Source organism: Arachis hypogaea, chromosome 11 (assembly GCF_003086295.3).
Source record: "Arachis hypogaea cultivar Tifrunner chromosome 11, arahy.Tifrunner.gnm2.J5K5, whole genome shotgun sequence".
Classification (NCBI taxonomy): Eukaryota; Viridiplantae; Streptophyta; class Magnoliopsida; order Fabales; family Fabaceae; genus Arachis; species Arachis hypogaea.
This window is the reverse complement of record NC_092046.1, coordinates 51,221,941-51,242,302: the sequence shown is the minus strand read 5'-3', so window position 1 is coordinate 51,242,302 and position 20,362 is coordinate 51,221,941. Positions and strand designations below refer to the sequence as shown.

Genomic DNA, 20,362 nt, shown 5'->3' with positions numbered 1-20,362 from the left:
ATTCATCCTCATCCTTCCCAGTGTCTAGGATTATGAAGTCAGTAGGGATGTAAAGGCCTTCAACCTTCACTAAGACATCCTCTACAAGTCCATAAGCCTATTTGATTGATTTGTCTGCCATTTCTAGTGATATTTTTACAGCTTGTACCTCAAAGATCCCCAGTTTTTCCATTACAGAGAGTGGTATGAGGTTAATACTTGACCCCAGGTCACACAGAGCCTTCTCAAAGGTCATGGTGCCTGTGGTACAAGGTATTAAGAACCTTCTGGGATCCAGTTTCTTCTGAGGTAATTTCTGCTGAACCAAGGCATTCCGTTCATTGATGAGAAATGGAGGTTCATCCTCCCAAGTCTCATTACCAAATAAGTTGGCATTCAGCTTCATGATTGCTCCTAGATACTGAGCAACTTGCTCTTCAATAATATCTTCATCCTCTTCAGAGGAAGAATACTCATTAGAGCTCATGAATGGCAACAGTAAGTTCAGTGGAATCTCTATGGTCTCTGTATGAGCCTCAGATTCCTTTGGTTCCTCATTAGGGAACTCCTTAGTGGTTAGTGGACGTCTATTGAAGTCTTCCTCACTGGAAATCACTGCCTCTTCCTCCTCTATAGGTTTGGCCACTTTGGATATATTGATGGCCTTGCACTCTCTCTTTGGATTCTCTTCTGTATTGCTTGGGAGAGTACTAGGAGGGACTTCAGTAACTTTTTTACTCAGCTGACCCACTTGTGCCTCCAAATTTCTGATGGAGGACCTTCTTTCAGTCATAAAACTAAGAGTGGTCTTAGATAGATCAGAGACTATGGTTGCTAAGTCAGAGAGGCTCTGCTTAGAATTCTCTGTCTGTTGCTGAGAAGATGATGAAAAAGGCTTGCTATTGCCAAACCTATTTCTCCCATCATTATTATTATTGAAGCCTTGTTGAGGCTTCTGTTGATCCTTCCATGAGAAATTTAGATGATTTCTCCATGAAGGATTATAGGTGTTTCCATAGGATTCTCCCATGTAATTCACCTCTTCCATTGCAGGATTCTCAGGGTCATAAGCTTCTCCTTCAGAGGAGGCTTCTTTAGTACTGCCAGATGCAGCTTGCAATCCAGTCAGATTCTGAGAAATCATATTGACTTGCTGAGTCAATATTTTGTTCTGAGCCAATATGGCATTCAGAGTATCAATCTCAAGAACTCCTTTCTTCTGAGTCATCCCATTATTCACGGGATTTCTTTCAGAAGTATACATGAACTGGTTATTTGCAACCATTTCAATGAGTTCCTGGGCTTCTACAGGTGTTTTCTTCAGATGAAGAGATCCACCAGCAGAGTGGTCCAATGACATCTTGGACAATTCAGACAGACCATCATAGAATATACATAAGATGCTCCATTCTGAAAGCATGTCAGAAGGACACCTTCTGATCAATTACTTGTATCTTTCCCAAGCTTCATAGAGGGATTCACCTTCCTTCTGTCTGAAGGTTTGGACTTTCACTCTAAGCTTGCTCATCTTTTAAGGTGGAAAGAATTTGGCCAAGAAAGTATTGACCAACTTTTCGCAACAGTTTAGGCTTTCTTTAGGTTGTGAGTCCAACCATATCCTAGCTCTGTCTCTTACAGCAAAGGGGAAAAGCAGAAGTGTGTAGACCTCGGGATTAACCCCATTGGTCTTAACAGTGTCACAGATTTGCAAGAATTCAACTAAGAACTGATGCGGATCTTCCAATGGAAGTCCATGAAACTTGCAGTTCCACTGCATTAGAGAAACTAATTGAGACTTAAGCTCAAAGTTGTTTGCTCCAATGGCTGGAATTGAGATGCTTCTTCCATAGAAGTTGGAAGCTGGTGCAGTGAAGTTACCAAGCATCTTCCTTGCATCTCTAGCATTGTTGTTGGGTTCGGCTGCCATGTCTGCTTCTTTTTCGAAATTTTCTGTAAGGTCCTCTCCAGAGTGTTGTGCTTTAGCTTCTCTTAGCTTCCTCTTTAAAGTCCTTTCAGGTTCAGGATAAGCTTCAACAAGAATTTCCTTATCCTTGTTCCTGCTCATATGAAAAAGAAGGGAACAAAGAGAGAATGGGAATCCTCTATGTCACAGTATAGAGATTCCTTTATGTGAGTATAAGAATAGAAGAATAGAAGAATGAGAAGAGAGAGGAGATGAGTAATTCGAACAAAGAAAAGAGAGAGGGGTTCAAATTATGAGTAGAAGAGAAGTGTTAGTGATTAAAAAAATAAATAGAAAGGGATGAGGGAGAGAGTATTCTAATTTTTTAAGTAAAATAAAAGAAAAATATTTTTGTTTTTATTTTAATTATTTAGTTAGTGTTCGGAAATATTAAAAGAAATAAAATAAATTTAGAATTTAAAATAATTAGTTAATTAAAAAGAATTTTGAAAAAGTGGTTAGTTGTTTTCGAAAATGAGAAGTGAAAAAGTAGTTAGGTGGTTTTGAAAAAGATAAGAAATAGTAAACTTTTTTTTTAAAATTAAAACAAACAAGTCAAGTAGTTAGTTGAAAAAGATTTGAAAATAAATTTTGAAAAGATAAGAAGTTAGAAAAAGATTTTGAAATTAAAATTTTAAAAAGATATGATTAAAATTTATTTTGAAAAAGATTTGAAAAAGAAATTAAAAAGATTTGATTTTGAAAAAGATTTGAAAAGATAAAGTTTTTAAATTGAAATTTTTGACTTGACTAACAAGAAACAACTAAATTTTAAAAATTTTTGACCAAGTCAACTCAAAATTTCGAAAATTATGAGAAGAATAAGGAAAAGATATTTTTTTGACTTTTGAATTTTTAATGAGGAGAGAAAAAAATAACAAAATGAAACAAAACATAAAAATTTAAGATCAAAACAAATAATGCATGCAAGAACACTTTGAATGTCAAGATGAACACCAAGAATACCTTGAAGATCATGATGAATATCAAGAACATATTTTTGAAAATTTTTAAGAAAAGAAAGACATGCAAGACACCAAACTTAAGAACTTTTGTACTAGGGACACTAACAATTTGAAAATTCACAAGAAAAACAAGAAAAGACACAAAACAAGAAAAATTAAAGATCAAACAAGGAAAATCATCAAGAGCAACTTGAAGATCAAAGAAGAACACAATGCATGAATTGTCGAAAATCTAAGAAAAATTAAAAACATGCAGTTGAAACCAAACTTAAAATTTGACACTAGACTCAAACAAGAAACATAAAATTTATTTTTTGGTTTTATGATTTTATTAAAATTTTTTTGTATTTTTTTTCGAAATTATTTTGGAAAAAGAAAATAAAGAAATTCAAAATTTTTAATAAGAATTCCAGGATTCATGCAATGTTAGTCTAAAGCTTCGGTCCAAAAGAATTAGACATGGCCAAATGGCCAGCCAAGCTTTAGCATAGTATTACATACAACAATCCAATAAATAAGAATCCAAAGGCTCCTGCAATGATAAGTGGAAACCTCAGTCCAAAAGATTAGACATGGCTTAATAGCCAGCCAGGCTTCAAGATATCATCATGGAGCTCTAAGGTGGAATTCATTCTTAAAAATTTTTATGAATTTTTCGAAAACTAAATTTTTTTTCGAAAATAAAAATAAGAAGTTTAAACATAAAATAAAATTACCCAATCTAAGCAACAAGATGAACCGTCAGTTGTTCAAACTCGAACAATCCCCGGCAACGGCGCCAAAAACTTGGTGCACGGAATTGTGATCACACTTTTCACAACTCCGGTACAACTAACCAGCAAGTGCACTGGGTCGTCCAAGTAATAAAACGTTACGCGAGTAAGGGTCGATCCTACGGAGATTGCCGGCTTGAAGCAAGCTATGGTCATCCTGTAAATCTTAGTCAGGCGGATTCAAATGGTTATGAGTTTTGATAATTGAAAGATAAATAAAACGTAAATTAAAATAAGGATACTTATGTAATTCATTGGTGGGAATTTCAGATAAGCGTTCGGAGATGCTTTGTTGCTTCTGAACCTCTACTTTCCCATTGTCTTCATCCAATCATGCGTGCTCCCTTCCATGGCAAGCTGTATGTTGGTGGATCACCATTGTCAATGGCTACCATCCGTCCTCTCAGTGAAAATGGCCCAGGTACGGTTTTTGTACGGCTAATCAACTGTCAAATTTCTCGTCTTGGATGAAAAATACCAGGCACAGCTACCGCATCTGTCGGTTCTCACTTGTGTCAGAATAGGATCTCTCTATCCTTTTTCACACTATCACTGCACCCAACATTCGTGAGTTTGAAGCTCATCACAGTCATCCCGTCCCAGATCCTACTCGGAATACCACAGACAAGGTTTAGACTTTTCGGATCTCAGGAATGCTTCCAATTGGTTCTAGCCTCCACCACGAAGGTTCTAATCTCACGGATTCGAATGCTCTATTGTCAGGAGAGGCAAGTCAAATCCGTGGATCAGAGACCTAAGAGATTATACTCTAGCTGTTGTCCAATGACTACGTTGAACATCATGTAGACCGCTTGTGGTTGTCAGGCACGCGGATCTTGGCTAAGCGAGTAATGAAGATAGTGGGTGATTGTCATGGGTCACCCCTTCATTCTGACTTAACTGAATTAAGTACTAGAGTATATCTTGGAGAAGAAGTAGGTGTGAATTGAAAGAGAAACAACAATACTTGCATTAATTCATGAAGAACAGCAGAGCTCCACACCTTAATCTATGAGGTGTAGAAACTCAACCGTAGAAAATACATAAGAGAAAAAGGTCTAGGCATGACCGTGTGGCCAGCCTTCAAATGTGAAAAATGGCATAAGATCCCCTTGAATACAATAGTAAAAAGTGCTATTTATACTAAAACTAGTTACTAAGGATTACAGAAAATAAGTAACTAAGTGCAGATAGTGCAGAAATCTACTTCCGGGACCCACTTGGTGTGTGCTTGGGTTGAGCATTGAGCTTTACATGTGCATAGGCCTTTTCTAGAGTTAAACGCCAACTTGGATGCCAGTTTGGGCGTTTAACTCCAGTTCTGCCAGTTCCGGCGTTTTACGCCAAAAAGGGTCTCTGGCTGGCGTTTAAATGCCAGTTTGGGCCATCAAATGTCGGGCAAAGTATGAACTATTATACATTGCTGGAAAGCCCAAGATGTCTAATTTCCAACGCAATTGAGATCGTGCCAATTGGGCTTTTGTAGCTCCATAAAATTTACTTCGAGTGCAGGAGGGTCAGAATCCAACAGCATCTGCAGTCCTTTCTCAGCCTCTGAATCAGACTTTTGCTCATGTCTCTCAATTTCAGCCAGAAAATACCTGAAATTATAGAAAAACACACAAACTCATAGTAAAGTCTAGAAAAATGATTTTTACATAAAAACTAATAAAAATATAATAAAAAATAACTAAAACATACTAAAAACTACCTAAAAAAAATGCTAAAAAGCGTATAAATTATCCACTCATCAGTTGCTTTCACTTCTTGGATGTCAAGTCTTGGTGGTTGTATGATTTTTGAAGTTTTATCTTCATCAAGAGCCTTTTGAATTGATGATTCAATGAGCCCTTCATTTATGTAATTCTCTGTTTCACTTGAGTTTGGACTTCCTTGATTGTCTTCCTCACTTTCTTGTTCTTCACTTCCTCTTTTGCACTCAACATTTGATGTAATAGCACTTTCATGGAGGAGGATTGTTGTTCTTCCCAAGATTTTTTCATCTTCTCTTCATATCTTTCAATCACAGATTCAAGTGTTGAGAGTTTTTGGTTCATGGAAGTTTGTGGGAGTTGTGAGTTTTCATGTTCCCTTGTCAATCTCAAGTGGCTTCTGTAGATGTGCAGTTTCAGGTTTAAATACCTCCACCACCTCATTCTTTATCGAAATTTTGCTTGACACAACTGCCTCTTCTTTCTTCTCATTTGCTCTAAGTGCGCATCCATCTTCCTGAAGAGGGTCTCTGATGCCAGGGCATTTTGGCCAGTTTCACTGACCTTTTTCTTTACTCTTTTAGGATAGTTTCATGCATTTTCTTAGTAAATAAGCAAGTTTTGGGTAAATATATACTTACATCTTGATTCAAGAAAACATTGTGAACTTTACATGATTTCATGAGAATTATGCAGGAATTGAATGATAATATGGATGATGCATGATCTCATGACTTGAAACAAAGCTTTGATGCACCTTGTTTGTTTGATTTCAGGACAAAGGAAGCACAGAAGAGCCATGTTAGGAGCCACGTTAGTCTCACTAACGTGACCACTAACGTGGAAAGGAAGCAAGCTTGCAACGTTAGTGGAAAAAGTTACCACCAATAACGCCCTCGAATGCCATCATAGCCCACGTTAGTTGCCACATTAGTTACACTAACGTGGGAACTAACGTGGAAGAAAGGGGGAGCTCCAACGTTAGTGGTGAAAGTGAACACCACTAACGCCACACTAAGCCACGTTAAGAGCCACGTTAATCCAATTAACGTGGACTCTAACGTGAGGTAAAGAAGAGATTGCAAGCGTTAGTGACACTCACCTTTGTCACTAATGCTAGGCCAAGCTTGTATTGCCTACGTTAGTTGTCACGTTAAGACCACTAATGTGAAGGGTAATGTGGGGCAATAAATTATAGGCCAACGTTAGTGACACTCACCTTTGTCACTAACGTTGGAGATGGCAAGCATACCCACGTTAGTTACACTAACGTGGAGAAATAACGTGGGAAAGAGGGGCACTTTGAAACGTTAGTGACAAAGGTGATTGTCACTAACGCTCTCGAAGCTTGGGCATGCCCACGTTAAGGGCCACGTTAGTTACACCAATGTGGACCATTAACGTGGAAGAAAGGGATAAGAAGCAACGTTATTGGTAAAATTGAGTGCCAATAACGTTTGCAAAGGACTAAGTGGCCACGTTAGTGGTCACGTTAGTACCACTAACGTTGAAGTTAACGTGGATCATTTAGTTTGCAATGTTAGTGACAAAGTTATCGTCACTAACGCTCTCGAACCTAAATTTACACTTAACGTTAACGCCATTAACGTCCTAACTAACTTCCCATCATGCCTAACTCACACTTTCTTTGCAAGCAAAGCTGAGCCCACTAGAGACTGTAACTGCTTCAATTGAAGATCAAAGGCCCATATTCAAGACTTGAAGAGCTAACTAGAAGATCTGAAGAGTAGTATATATAGGGATAGTTTTGAATTGAAATGGAGATCGGGAACTTGAGAACTATACTCTGTTTATTTTACTTTCTCTGCAACTTCTAATTTATTTTTCAGAATGTACTTTTCATTTTTGCTTTCCATTTCCAGAGCTTTGAACAACTAAACCCCTTTTCATTGGGTTAGGGAGCTCTGTTGTAATTTGATGGATCAATAATAGTTTTCATTATTTTTCTTCTTTCTTTTCTCTTGATTTTACTAGAAAGCTTTCGTTCTTCATCCAATTGGTTAGCTATCTTGGAAGAGAAGCTCTCCATAATTGGATCTCCTCTGAACCTTGGAAGAGGAATGAGGAGATCATGCTAGAAATGCTTTCTCATGCTGGACCAAATTGGGGTTTGGATGGATATAGTGACATATAATTCTACCAACACTTTGATTTGGGAATGCATGTGGTATAATCAGTGACCAAACTTCATCTCTTCCCATGAGCAATTAAATCAAGGAATTGGGCAATTGTTCAAGCTTAGAGAGATTGAGTTGCCAAGGAATTGGAATCCAACCACTTAAGATTGCCAAGGAGATCAATGAATGCATTGATTGAGGAAGAGATGAAAATGAACTTGATTCGGAGAATGCAACATCTCCTAAGCCCAATGAATCCCCCATTTCTGATCTTACCCATTCTCTTTATTTTCTACCATTTACTTTTCTGCTCATCTTCCCAATTCCCCATTTAAGATTCTGCAATTTACTTTATGCCATTTACATTCTGCCATTTATTTCCAGCATTTACATTTTCTGTTATTTACTTTCCCGCCATTTAATTTTCTGCAATTCCTCAACTCAATTTCTACTTAGCTCAACTAGAACATTCCTCTAATTAAAGTTGCTTGACCAATCAATCCCTGTGGGATTCGACCTCACTCTATTGTGAGTTTTTACTTGACGACAATTCGGTATACTTGTCGAAGGGAAATTTGTTGAGAGACAAGTTTCTATGCATCAAGTTTATGGCGCCGTTGCTGGGGATTGATTTTGTATCGACAATGATTAAGTTGGAGGATAACTAGATTGAGCATTTTTCTTTTGTTTTGTTTAATTTCATTTGAGTGATTTACTTTCAGTTTTAGTTATTTTATTTCCTTTATCCCTTACCAATTTTTTTGTGTTTTTCGCCATTGTTTACAAGTCAGTTAACTAACCCACTAACTGTTTGATATATTGCATCACTCAAACTAACAGCCATTCTAACAAGAGTAATTTCCATTCAATTTCTCTCTTGCTTTTTGCCTTGTTGGTTGTATGACAGGTAGAAGAAGCGGGGCTTCAACTTCCTTTGATTCTAAACCTGAGAGGACCTTCCTTAGATTAAGGAGGGAAGCAAGAGGAAAGAGAGTCGTTGGTGTTGAGGAAGAGGAAGAGTATTTTGAACCAGACATGAAGGAGAATATGGAGAACCACCATGAAGAAGAGGCCCACAACCATGCCAGAGAAGGTCCAGTGAATCATGCTGGGCAAGAGAGAAGAGTTCTAGGATCTTATATCAATCCAAACCCAGGAAACTGTGGAAGTAGCATCCAAAAGCCAACCATACATGCCAATAACTTTGAACTAAAACCCCAGCTCATCACCCTCGTTCAGAACAACTGTGCATTCGGAGGAAGTGCCCAAGAAGACCCCAATCAACATCTCACTACCTTCCTAAGGATATGTGATATTGTGAAGTCTAATGGTGTTCATCCTGACACTTATAGGTTGCTTCTGTTTCCCTTCTCACTCAAGGATAAAGCATCTAAATGGCTGGAATCCTTCCCGAAGGAGAGTCTGACAACCTGGGAAGATGTGGTAAACAAATTCTTGGCGAGATTCTATCCTCCTCAAAGATTCAACAGGTTGAGAACTGAGGTACAAACCTTCAGGCAACAAGATGGTGAAACTCTCTATGAAGCATGGGAGAGGTTTAAGGACTTGATAAGAAGGTGCCCGCCAGATATGTTCAATGAATGGGTGCAGTTACACATTTTCTATGAGGGTCTTTCTTATGAATTAAAGAAGGTAGTGGACCACTCATCCGGGGGATCTCTGAACAAGAAGAAGACCGTTGAAGAAGCCATAGATGTTATAGAGACTGTAGCTGAGAATGACTACTTCTATGCTTCTGAAAGGGGCAATACGCGAGGAGTAATAGAGCTGAACAACATGGATGCACTGCTGGCTCAAAACAAGATGATCACCAAGAAGCTAGCTGACCTTACCAAGAAGAAGGAAAGGAACCAAGTGGCAACATTTCCCACCTCATCAGCAGCATCAGAAGGAGTGAATGCAGAGGACGAGGGTGACCAGGAACAAGCCAACTACATTGGAAACTCACCCAGGCAGACCCATGATCCATACATCAAAACTTATAATCCTGGTTGGAAGAACTACCCAAATTTTGGGTGGGGAAATCAACAAGATCAAGGCCAAGATCAGAGACGTCACAACCCCAACAACAATGCAACTCATCAACATTCCACACAGAGATCATATCAGCACCCATCCAATAATACCTCCCAACATCCATATCAAAACCAAAATGGCCCTTCTCATCCCTCTAATCTCAACCCACCATCACCATCCGAAGATAGACTCTCAAGGATTGAGACTCTACTTGAACGTATATACAAAGAAGTTCAAGACAGTAAAATATTCCAAGAGGAAGTGCGATCCAACATGCAGAATCAAGATGTTGCCATCAAGAAACTTGAAACATAAATTGGCTACCTATTTAAGCAAGTTCCCAGCCACAACCTTTACAGCAACACTGATTCAAACCCAAGGAAGGAGTGTCAGGCTATCACCCTCAGAAGTGGGAAGGAATTGAAGGAGACCTCCAAGAAACCACAAGAGAAGAACTCAAATGAAAAGGAAAAGGAACAAGAAGAAGTTCAAGTTCCCACTTCTAATTCATATCAAGAAGGAGAAGTGCTGAAGCCATACATTCCAAAAGTCCCATACCCTCTTTAATTGAAGACGGGGGATGACAGCCAATTCTCAAGATTTTTAGAAATCTTCAAGAAACTACAGATTAATATACCCTTTGCTGAAGCAATAGAGCAAATGCCGCTCTATGCCAAGTTCTTGAAGGAGTTGATGACCAAGAAGAGAAGCTGGAAGAACAACGAGACTGTGGTACTAACCGAAGAATGTAGTGCCATCATTCAGCATAAACTACCCCAGAAATTGAAGGATCTTGGGAGCTTCCATATTCCTTGTATTATAGGGGAAATCACAGTGGAAAAGGCTCTATGTGATTTAGGAGCCAGCATAAATCTGATGTCTGTAGCAATGATGAGAAAAAATGAGGATTGAGGAGGCCAAGCCAACAAAAATGGCCCTGCAACTGGCAGACCGATCATTCAAGTTTCCTCACGGAATAGTAGAAGACTTGTTGGTGAAGGTAGGAGACTTTATCTTCCCAGCAGTCTTTGTAGTGTTGGATATGAAGGAAGGAGCCAAGGCTTCTATCATCCTGGGAAGACCATTCTTAGCCACTGCCGGAGCTATCATTGATGTCCAAAAGGGTGAACTTACCCTTAGACTACACAATGAGAAGATGATATTCAATGTGTTTAAGGCCATGAGTTACCCACAAGAACCATTGGGAGAATGTATGAGGTTGGATTCACTGGAAGATGCAGTACAAAAGACTTTTGAAGAAGAAGAACTTGAGGGGCTAACAGAAGAAGAGGAATTAACATCAAGCAAAGAGGTTGCAACAGCTGAGTTTCGTGTTCAGGGCACACTAGAGGAGGAGAATGAAAGAAAAGAAGCACCCAAACTTGAACTAAAGGCGCTGCTGCCCACTCTCAAATATGCATATTTAGGAGAGAATGAAAGTTACCCAGTGATCATAAACTCAGCCCTCAGCCAAGAACAAGAGGAGGAACTACTCCAAGTATTACAAAAGCATAAGGATGCTATTGGATAGACCCTCGCTGACTTGAAAGGAATCAGTTTGGCCATATGCATGCATAAGATACTGTTGGAAGATGATGCCAAACCCTCCATCCAACCCCAAAGGAGGCTGAACCCAGTCATGAAAGAAGTAGTACAGAAAGAAGTCATAAAGCTGTGGCAGGGAGGAGTAATCTACCCAATTTCGGATAGCCCATGGGTCAGTCCCGTCCAAGTGGTCCCCAAGAAAGGAGGAATCACTATAGTACCCAATGAAAAGAACGAACTCATCCCTGCAAGAACGATCACAGGATGGAGGATGTGAATAGACTATAGAAAACTCAATGAAGCTACAAGAAAAGATCACTTCCCACTCCCCTTCATGGATCAGATGCTGGAAAGACTTGCAGGGCACGCATATTACTGTTTTCTAGATGGTTACTCAGGATATAATCAAATAGTGGTTGATCTGAGAGACCATGAGAAAACATCATTTACTAGCCCATATGGAGTGTTTGCATACAGGCGCATGCCATTTGGGCTACGTAATGCTCCTGCAACGTTTCAACGCTGCATGCTTTCTATCTTCTCAGATATGATAGAGAAATTCATTGAAGTCTTTATGGATGACTTTTCAGTATTTGGGAATTTCTTTCCTAATTGCTTAAATCACCTTGCCTTGGTATTAAAAAGATTTCAAGAGACCAAATTGGTCTTGAATTGGGAAAAATGCCACTTTATGGTGACAGGAGGAATAGTCCTTGGCCATAAAGTTTCTAACCAAGGCATTGAGGTAGACAGAGCTAAGGTGGAACTCATTGAAAAATTATCCCCACCAAGTGATGTCAAGGCAATTAGGAGCTTTTTAGGGCATGCTGGCTTTTACAGAAGGTTTATTAAAGATTTTTCAAAGATAGCCAAGCCCTTAAGCAATCTCCTTGTATCTGATACACCATTTGTCTTTGATGAGAAGTGCATGCTAGCATTTGAAAACTTGAAAAAGAGGCTGTCCTCCGCCTCTATCATTTTCCCACCTGATTGTCTTAACGTGACCACTAACGTGGGCAATGTTGGCTTAGTCCAACGTTAGTGACAAAGGTGAGTGTCACTAACATTGGCATTGTTTGCCCCTTCCACGTTGGAGTTCACGTTAACTAAGTTTACGTGACTCTTAACGTGGCCAATTGCCAATTTTGGAGTGTTAGTGGTATTCACTTTTACCACTAACGCTGGAGCTCCCTTTTCTTCCACGTTAATGTAGTTAACGTGGCAATTAACATGGGCTATGATGGCTTCGAAAGCGTTATTGGTGATCACTTTTCTCATTAACGTTGTGAGTTTATTCCCATTCCACGTTAGTGGTCACGTTAATTGGATTAACGTGGTTGCTAACGTGGCTCTTCCTTGCTTCCTTTGTCCTAAAATCAAGCAAATACAATGCATCAAAGCTCTAATCCAAGTTATGATATCATGCATAATCTATTTTATCATTCAATTCCTGCATAATTCTCATAAAATGATGTAAAAAATCATAGTGTTGCTTGAATCAAGATGTAAGTGATTATCTACCCAAAACTTGCTTATTTCCTAAGAAAGTGCATGAAACTACCCTAAAACAATAAAGAAAAGGTCAGTGAAACTGGCCAAAATTCCCTGGCATCACAACACCAAACTTAAAGCTTGCTTGTCCCTAAGCAAGTACTGAAACATGAGAATGATGAATGAAATGACAAGAAGAATGAATCATTATTGTGGAAATCATGTCCTTGGTTTTATGGGGTTTCATGCATAGCAACTTAGGTTCATTCCTTTACTGGCTTTTAGACCTTTATCATGCCCTGGAATACTCACTTAATTGCACCCTTTGAGACATTTATTTATTGATCCCTTTGTCTTTTCAAGGTTTATTACATCCTTAGGCTAAGTGTTCTGTGAGGGGGCGACTCTTTAAAATAAGCTTTCAGCCAACACTCCCGAACCAGTTGGTTCAAGGTGCTAGGTGTTGAAACACCCCTAAGGACTTACTCCCTCAAGTCTCTCTCCCCCATACATGCACACCACAGGCACATGGTTTGTTATTTTCTTTCCTTGAGGCCTTGGTGTCCAGCACCTCTTTGGGTTACTAAATGTTCTATAGCAAGTTTGCTCTTGATAGTGAATTTTCAGTTGATAATCCTGGGTTAGTTAACCCAAGTTACCAAGTGATGAAGCATTCCTAAGAACTTATTCATCCAAGCAGATCCTTGGTACAAGAGCACCACAGACACATCCCTCAAGATTCAAGCCCTTGGTGCCTAGCCTTAATTCTTATTACTTTTCTTTCTTTTTCAACTCTTATTGTTCTTTTCCTTTTTCTTATTAGGATCTTGTTATTTAGCTAGTCTCATGGGGTGTGTTTCAAGCATATGATTCAGGACAGATAGTTGCCTTCCTACCTTGTTGGTGAACCAACTTAGCTAATCTATTACCACACCACAAACTTAGGGACTTACTCCACAGTTTGAACATCACTCTGGTCTTTCATAGCATACATTCTCTTTTTTTTTTTATTTAAAAGGACAAGCATACAAGTGAGCAAGGTGTAGATGAAAACAGGACATTAGACTAGCAAGCCTAGACCTAAGCAATGAAAATACTAAAGACAGAATTGAAAATTCCTAAGCTACTATGGAAGCATGTTCTATCTCATACATGTTTTTCCTTATTTAAAACTTGAAAAAGATGGGATAATGAGGGAACTCCACCACCTTTTACTCATGGGGTTGCTCATGCTCTCCCTCTTGTTTGTCCTCTTTGTGTTTTTCTTGAGTGCTTGAACTTCCACTTCCCTTGCCTTTTCCAATCAACTTTTTCCAGAAGCCAGCATCTTCCATCTTCTTTTTCAATGTTTCCTTCTGCTGTTTCACCTTCCTTTCCTCTTGTTCTGTTAGATCTTTTTGGACTACATCATACCTAGGGATTGCAGAGTGTAGATTATGCATATGACTAGACATATAGTTCAACTTGGCTTGAGTGTTTATATTGAACTCCTCCCTATGTAGTTGCCGTCCTTCATTAAGTACGCTGAACTCATTGAATGCCTTCGTCTGAGCTAGCTGTCGTTGGTTGAGTTCTTGAAGGCGTTTGTCTTGATGCTCTTGCCTTTCAGTCACTTGATTGATGGCTTGAGTGAGCTGGGAGTAGTATTCCATTTGCTGTTTGTGCCACTCCCCTTGTTGATTCATCAAATTAGAAAAGAGTTCTTCTTGACGATCTATCCTTTGGGATTGAATGTGTAGTTATTGTTCCTGTCCCTCCATGTATCTCCTTGCTAGATCCTCAATGGCTCCTTGAATGTGATTCAGGTTTATGTTAGTTGGATCATAGTACTCTTCCTGTTGGTATTCTTCTTGATGAGGTTCTTCTTGGTGAGGTCCTTCCTGTGATGTTCTTTTCCTTATTTGGGGCCTTCTTTGCTGTTGGGTAGGTGTCACATAAGTTATACGCTGGAGCGTGACTAACCTCCCAGGGTTTATCCAATTTGGATTGCTGTCCTCGAAGACTACCTTGGCTTTCGTACACAGTCTAAGGATGGTGCTGGGGTACCAAAGTCTAGCACCCGGATCATTCTTCTCAGCTAACTCTTGAATCCCCTCAGCTATAATTTCATGCACATTGATGCCTCCACCCTTTATTAAGTAATGTACCATAGTAGCTCGAGTAGTGTTAACCTCAGAATTGTTCGCGGCTGGGAGGATAGATCTCCTCACGAGCTCAAACCATCCTTTGGCTTCCGGGATGAGGTCTCCTCTCCTGATGAACCGGGGTCTCCTATCCAATACCTTTCCCAGTCAGATTCTATAACACACATATCGTTCACAATTTCTTCAAGTTCATCATTGTCGGGGCCATTACTTATTCTTACATGATAACTGGGCTCATCAAAGTGTGGCGATTTCAGCTGAAGAGTCCTTGTTATGGCATTGGGGCTGAAGTCCACCTCTGTTCCTCTCACATAACTTTTGAAGGTGAGGGCCTTGGTTTTGTCTTCTCTGACCACATTTACATAGAACTCTTTGATGAGGTTTGCATTTATCTTTGCTTCTGGGTTCGTGAGCCTTTGCCAACCCCTTTGTTCAATCTTCTCTCGAATCTGTGGGCACTCATCCTCGTTGAACTGGAATGTTAACTCAGGCAATATCTTTTTGAGCTTTATCCGTTCAAATTCGAGTTCATAGAATGCAGTTTTGAATCTCTCTTCATCGAAAGGGATGATCTCCACCGGTTCCTTCCTCTTTTGCCTCTTGGAGCTTGATGATGCCATAAGTGACTTTTGAGATGTGAAGGTGTTGAGAATTATTGGTTAATGATGGAATTTGACCGGTTAAGATGGGGTGTAGTGAAGGGAGTGAGTGAGAGTGTTTTTGATGGGGTAAGAGGAGTTGGGTGTCAAAAGTGGGAAGTGTAAATGATGGAAATTGGAATGTGAACGGGAGTACGGACTAGGAACTATTTATATAGGGAGGTGGTGAGTGAATGAAAGGTGTGGATTGATGGAGTGGGTGTATGATAAACGGATGGGGTTTAGCATGGGATGAGCACAAGGATCATCAACTTTATGATGGGGTTGGTTCAGTTTCCAAGCGTGTTCTTCTTCCAATGTTGCATGGCAACATTTCCCAATGCATTCCCCTTTGAGACATGTGTATAGTCCCCTCCTTTTGAAGTGGCCGAAACCTCCTCCTTCAATTGTCCCATCAATTCTCCTACAAATAAAGGGATGTGATTAATGAAATTGTGGAAAGTGGCGGCAAAATTTAAAAGAAAAGAAAGAGTAACTACTTTTTAAAATTTTTGTTGTTAACTAACTAAGTGCTATTCATGAGTACAAACCAACTGACTAATTGATTTTCCATGTATGCAACATTGGTGACACCAAACTTAGTTTGTGGCCATGTGGAGTAAAAGGAATTGTTCAAGGTTCTAAGAGTGACATGATATGAATTACATTCATGTTCTCTTAGTGTGCCTTGAACACCAAACTTGTTCTTCACTATGTGTTGCAAAAAGGAAAGATTCAGTCAAGTGTATGTCAAAATTGATTTGGACTTCATGAACCTTGCATTATTAACTACTTTTAAAAGCATATAAAACATGGGTTGCTTCCCATGAAGCGCTTCTTTAGCGTCACTAGCTTGACGTTCTGCCCTTGTCAGGGTGGTTGGTAATGCTTCAGATCTTCCCCTGTTGCAGTAAACCTATATCCATTGGCTTCATCAAGGATCTCTACATGTTCTAGGGAGAGAACTTTGTTGATGGTGAAAACCTTAGGTAACTGAGATGGGATGGTGGGGAGATGAGGTGGGATATCTAGGAAGTAAGCTGAAATCGCTTTATCTCCTGGAGAGAAATCCTCTGTAGGGATCTTCTTGTTCCTCCATCTCCTTGGTGCCTTCTTCTTTGTTTCTTTTGTTGTTGCCCTGCTCTTTGTGGTCTCTTTTCCTAGGGAGATTTTGTTGATGGTCTCATATAATTCTGGTGGTTTTGGCTCCACTTGAGTTTCCTTTACCTGTGACACCTTCTGGCTGTTTTGCTTAACAACCAAAGGGATTCCCAGGTGTACATTTTGTGCTTCAGTGCTTGTTTCTTCCACCAGTGCTTTGTTGTGATCTTCCCTTGGTTCCTTGTTTTCCTGATCTACTTCTTGTGAGGGTTTGAAGACATTGAAGGCGAGTTGTTCATCATGTATCCTCAGTATTAGCTCTCCTCGCTCCACATCTATAAGTGCTCTGGCTGTAGCTAGGAACGGTCTTCCCAATATGATTGGGTGGATGTGACTCTCTTCCATTTCCAATATGACAAAATCTGTGGGAAGGAAGTAAGTTTCCACTTTCACCAACACATTTTCAACCACTCCTACTGCTTGTTTTTGAGTTTTGTCAGCCAGCCTGATGACTACGTCTGTGGGCATTAGCTCATTGATCTGCAGCTTCTTCATAAGGGATAAAGGCATTAAGTTGATGCTTGCTCGCAGGTCACAGAGTCCTTTATCAAACATTGTTTCTCCTATGGCACAAGGGATGTGAAAACTCCCTGGGTCCTTCCTTTTTGTAGGTAACTCTGGTTGAATGAGAGCACTGCACTCCTTATTCATCACTATTGTTTGCCCTCCTTTGAGTGAGATTTTCCTGGTCAGTAGCTCTTTCATATACTTAATGTATGAGGGCATTTGTTGGAGAGCCTTGATGAATGGTATGTTCACATGGAGAGATGCAAACATATCAAAGAATTTTGAGTATATTCTCTTTTCCACACCACCTTTGAGTTTTTGGGGAAAAGGTGCATAGAGTTCAGCATCTCCTTCTGTGAAATTTTGGTTTCTTGGTGACCCTCTTCCTGCTTCTCTGCTGAAGTGTCTCCAGAGTGTTCGAAGGGTTTGTTCAGCTCTTCCTCAGTCCCCTTATCACTTATAGTAACCATCTTGCAGTCTTCCCATCTTACTTTCTTTGCTTCACCTCTCGGGGTTTTCTCTGTGTCACTTGGGAAGCTGTCAGTAGGTTTGGGGATCTTCTTAGAAAGGTATCCCACTTGAAATTCCAACCTCTTGATGGTGTCTCTCTGGTTCTTGATATTGGCTCGCACATCCTCCTTGAACACTTTGTTATCTTGGATTTCCTTATATATGCCTTCAAGTAGAGTCTCAATCCTTGAGAGTCTATCTTCGGATGATGGAGAGTTGAGATTGGAGGGATGAGAAGGGCCATTTTAGCTTTGGTATGGATGTTAAGGTGTGTTGTTAGGTGGGTGTTGATATGATCTCTGTGGGGAATGTTGGTGAGCTGCATTGTTGTTGGGGTTGTGGCATCTCTGATCTTGGCCTTGGTCTTGTTGATTTTCCCACCCAAAGTTTGGGTGGTTCCTCCAACCAGGATTATAGGTTCCTCCAACCAGGATTATGGTTCATGGTTCTGCCTAGGTGAATTTCCAATGTAGTTGGCTTATTCCTGATCACCCTCTGCCTCTGCATTTACTCCTTCTTGAGCTGCTGTTGAGGTGGTGATTGCTGCCACTTGATTCCTCTCCATCTTCTTGGTAAGGTCAGCCAGCTGCTTGGTAATCAGCTTGTTCTGGGCCAGTAGTGCATCCACATTATTTAGCTCTATTACTCCTCTAGTGTTGCCTCTTTCAGAAGCATAGAAGTAGTCATTCTCAGCTACAGTCTCAATGACATCTATGACTTTTTCAATGGTCTTCTTCTTTGTTCAGAGATCCCCCGGATGAGTGGTCTACTGCCTTCTTTGATTCATAAGAAAGACCTTCATAGAAAATGTGTAACTGCACCCATTCATTGAACATATCTGGTGGGCACCTTCTTGTCAAGTCTTTAAATCTCTCCCATGCTTCATATAGAGTTTCACCATCTTGCTGCCTGAATGTTTGTACCTCAGCTCTCAACCTGTTGATTCTTTGAGGAGGATAGAATCTCGCCAAGAATTTATTCACCACATCTTCCCAAGTTGTTAACCTCTCCTTCGGGAAGGATTCTAGCCATTTTGATGCTTTGTCCTTAAGTGAAAAGGGGAACAGAAGTAGTCTGTAGGTGTCAGGATGAACACCATTAGACTTCACAGTATTACATATCCTCAGGAAGGTGGTTAGATGTTGATTGGGATCTTCTTGAACACTTCCTCTGAATGAACAGTTGTTCTGAACAAGGGTGATGAGCTGTGGCTTTAGTTCATAGTTGTTGGTATGTATGGTTGGCTTTTGGATGCTACTTCCACAGTTTCCTGGGTTTAGGTTGATGTAAGAACCCAGAACTCTTCTTTCTTGTCCAGCCTGATGCACTGGACCTTCTCTGCCATGGTTGTGAGCTTCTTTTTCATGATGGTTCTCCATATTCTCATCCATGTCTGGTTCAAAATACTCCTCTTCTTCTTCTGTACCAACTACTCTCTTTCCTCTTGCTTCCCTCCTTAATCTAAAGAAGGTCCTCTTAGGTTCAGAATCAAAGGAAGTTGAAGTCCCGCTTCTTCTACCTGTCATACAACCAACAAGGGAAAAGCAAGAAGGGGGTAGATGCAGAGAGTATTCTTGTTAGAAATGCTGTTAGTGTGAGTGATGCAATATATCAAACAGTTAGTGGGTTAGTGAACTGAATTGTAAACAACTAAGAAAAGGTAGGGGAAAAGGAAGAAAATAGCTAAACTGAAAGTGAATTACTCAAATGAAATTAAATCAAACAAAATAAAACATGCTCAATCTAGTTATCCACCAATTTAATCATTGTTGATACAAAATCAATCCCCGACAACGGCGCCATAAACTTGATGCACGGAAACTTGTCTCTCAACAAATTTCCCTTTGGCAAGTATACCGAATTGTTGTCAAGTAAAAACTCACAATAGAGTGAGGTCGAATCTCACAGGGATTGATTGGTCAAGCAACTTTAATTGGAGGAATGTTCTAGTTGAGCTAAGCAGAATTTGATTTGAGAATTGTAGGAAATTAAATAGCGGGAAAGTAAATGGCAGAAAATGTAAATGCTGGAAATAAAGAGCTGAATATAAATGGCGGAAAGTAAATTACAGAATCTTAAATGGGGAATGGGGAAGTTAGCATGAAAGTTGATGAGCGGATATTTTATACGCTTTTTGGGGATAATTTCATATAGTTTTGAGTATGTTTTAGTTAGTTTTTAGTTTATTTCCTGTAGTTTTTAGGAAAAATTCATATTTCTGGACTTTACTATGAGTTGTGTGTTTTTCTGTAATTTCAGGTATTTTTCTGGCTGAAATTGAAGGAGCTGAGCAAAAATCTGATTCAGGCTGAAAAAGGACTGCTGATGCTGTTGGATTCTGACCTCCCTGCACTCAAAGTGGATTTTCTGGAGCTACAGAACTCGAAATGGCGTGCTTCCAATTGCGTTGGAAAGTAGACATCCAGGGATTTCCAGAAATGTATCATAGTCCATACTTTGCACAAGAATAGACGACGTAAACTGGCGTTCAACGCCAGTCCTCTGCCCAATTCTGGCGTCCAGCGCCAGAAAAGGATCAAAAACTGGAGTTGAACGCCCAAACTGGTACAAAAACTGGCGTTCAACTCCACAAATGGCCTCTGCACGTGAATTGCTTAAAGTCTCAGCCCCAGCACACACCAAGTGGGCCCCAGCACACCAAGTGGGCCCCAGAAGTGGATCTCTGCATCATCCATCATAGTCCACTCATATTTTGTAACCCTAGGCTACTGGTTTAGTATTTAAACAACTTTTAGAGACTTATTTTGTATCTCATGACATTTCAGATCTAAACTTTGT

The 20,362-nt window shown here is 39.9% G+C and overlaps 3 non-coding genes across 3 annotated transcripts; 2 read left to right on the top strand and 1 right to left on the bottom strand.

The window, feature by feature from the left end:
• The first annotated feature begins 1,393 nt into the window (after nucleotides 1–1,393).
• Nucleotides 1,394–1,501, top strand: LOC112725160 (small nucleolar RNA R71). The gene has a single exon (XR_003164284.1). It is a non-coding gene; the product is annotated as a small nucleolar RNA R71 (small nucleolar RNA).
• Nucleotides 1,502–9,018: 7,517 nt separating this feature from the next.
• Nucleotides 9,019–9,125, bottom strand: LOC112724336 (small nucleolar RNA R71). The gene has a single exon (XR_003163503.1). It is a non-coding gene; the product is annotated as a small nucleolar RNA R71 (small nucleolar RNA).
• Nucleotides 9,126–18,394: 9,269 nt separating this feature from the next.
• On the top strand, nucleotides 18,395–18,501 carry LOC112724216 (small nucleolar RNA R71). Its single transcript, XR_003163390.1, has one exon. It is a non-coding gene; the product is annotated as a small nucleolar RNA R71 (small nucleolar RNA).
• Nucleotides 18,502–20,362: the final 1,861 nt, after the last annotated feature.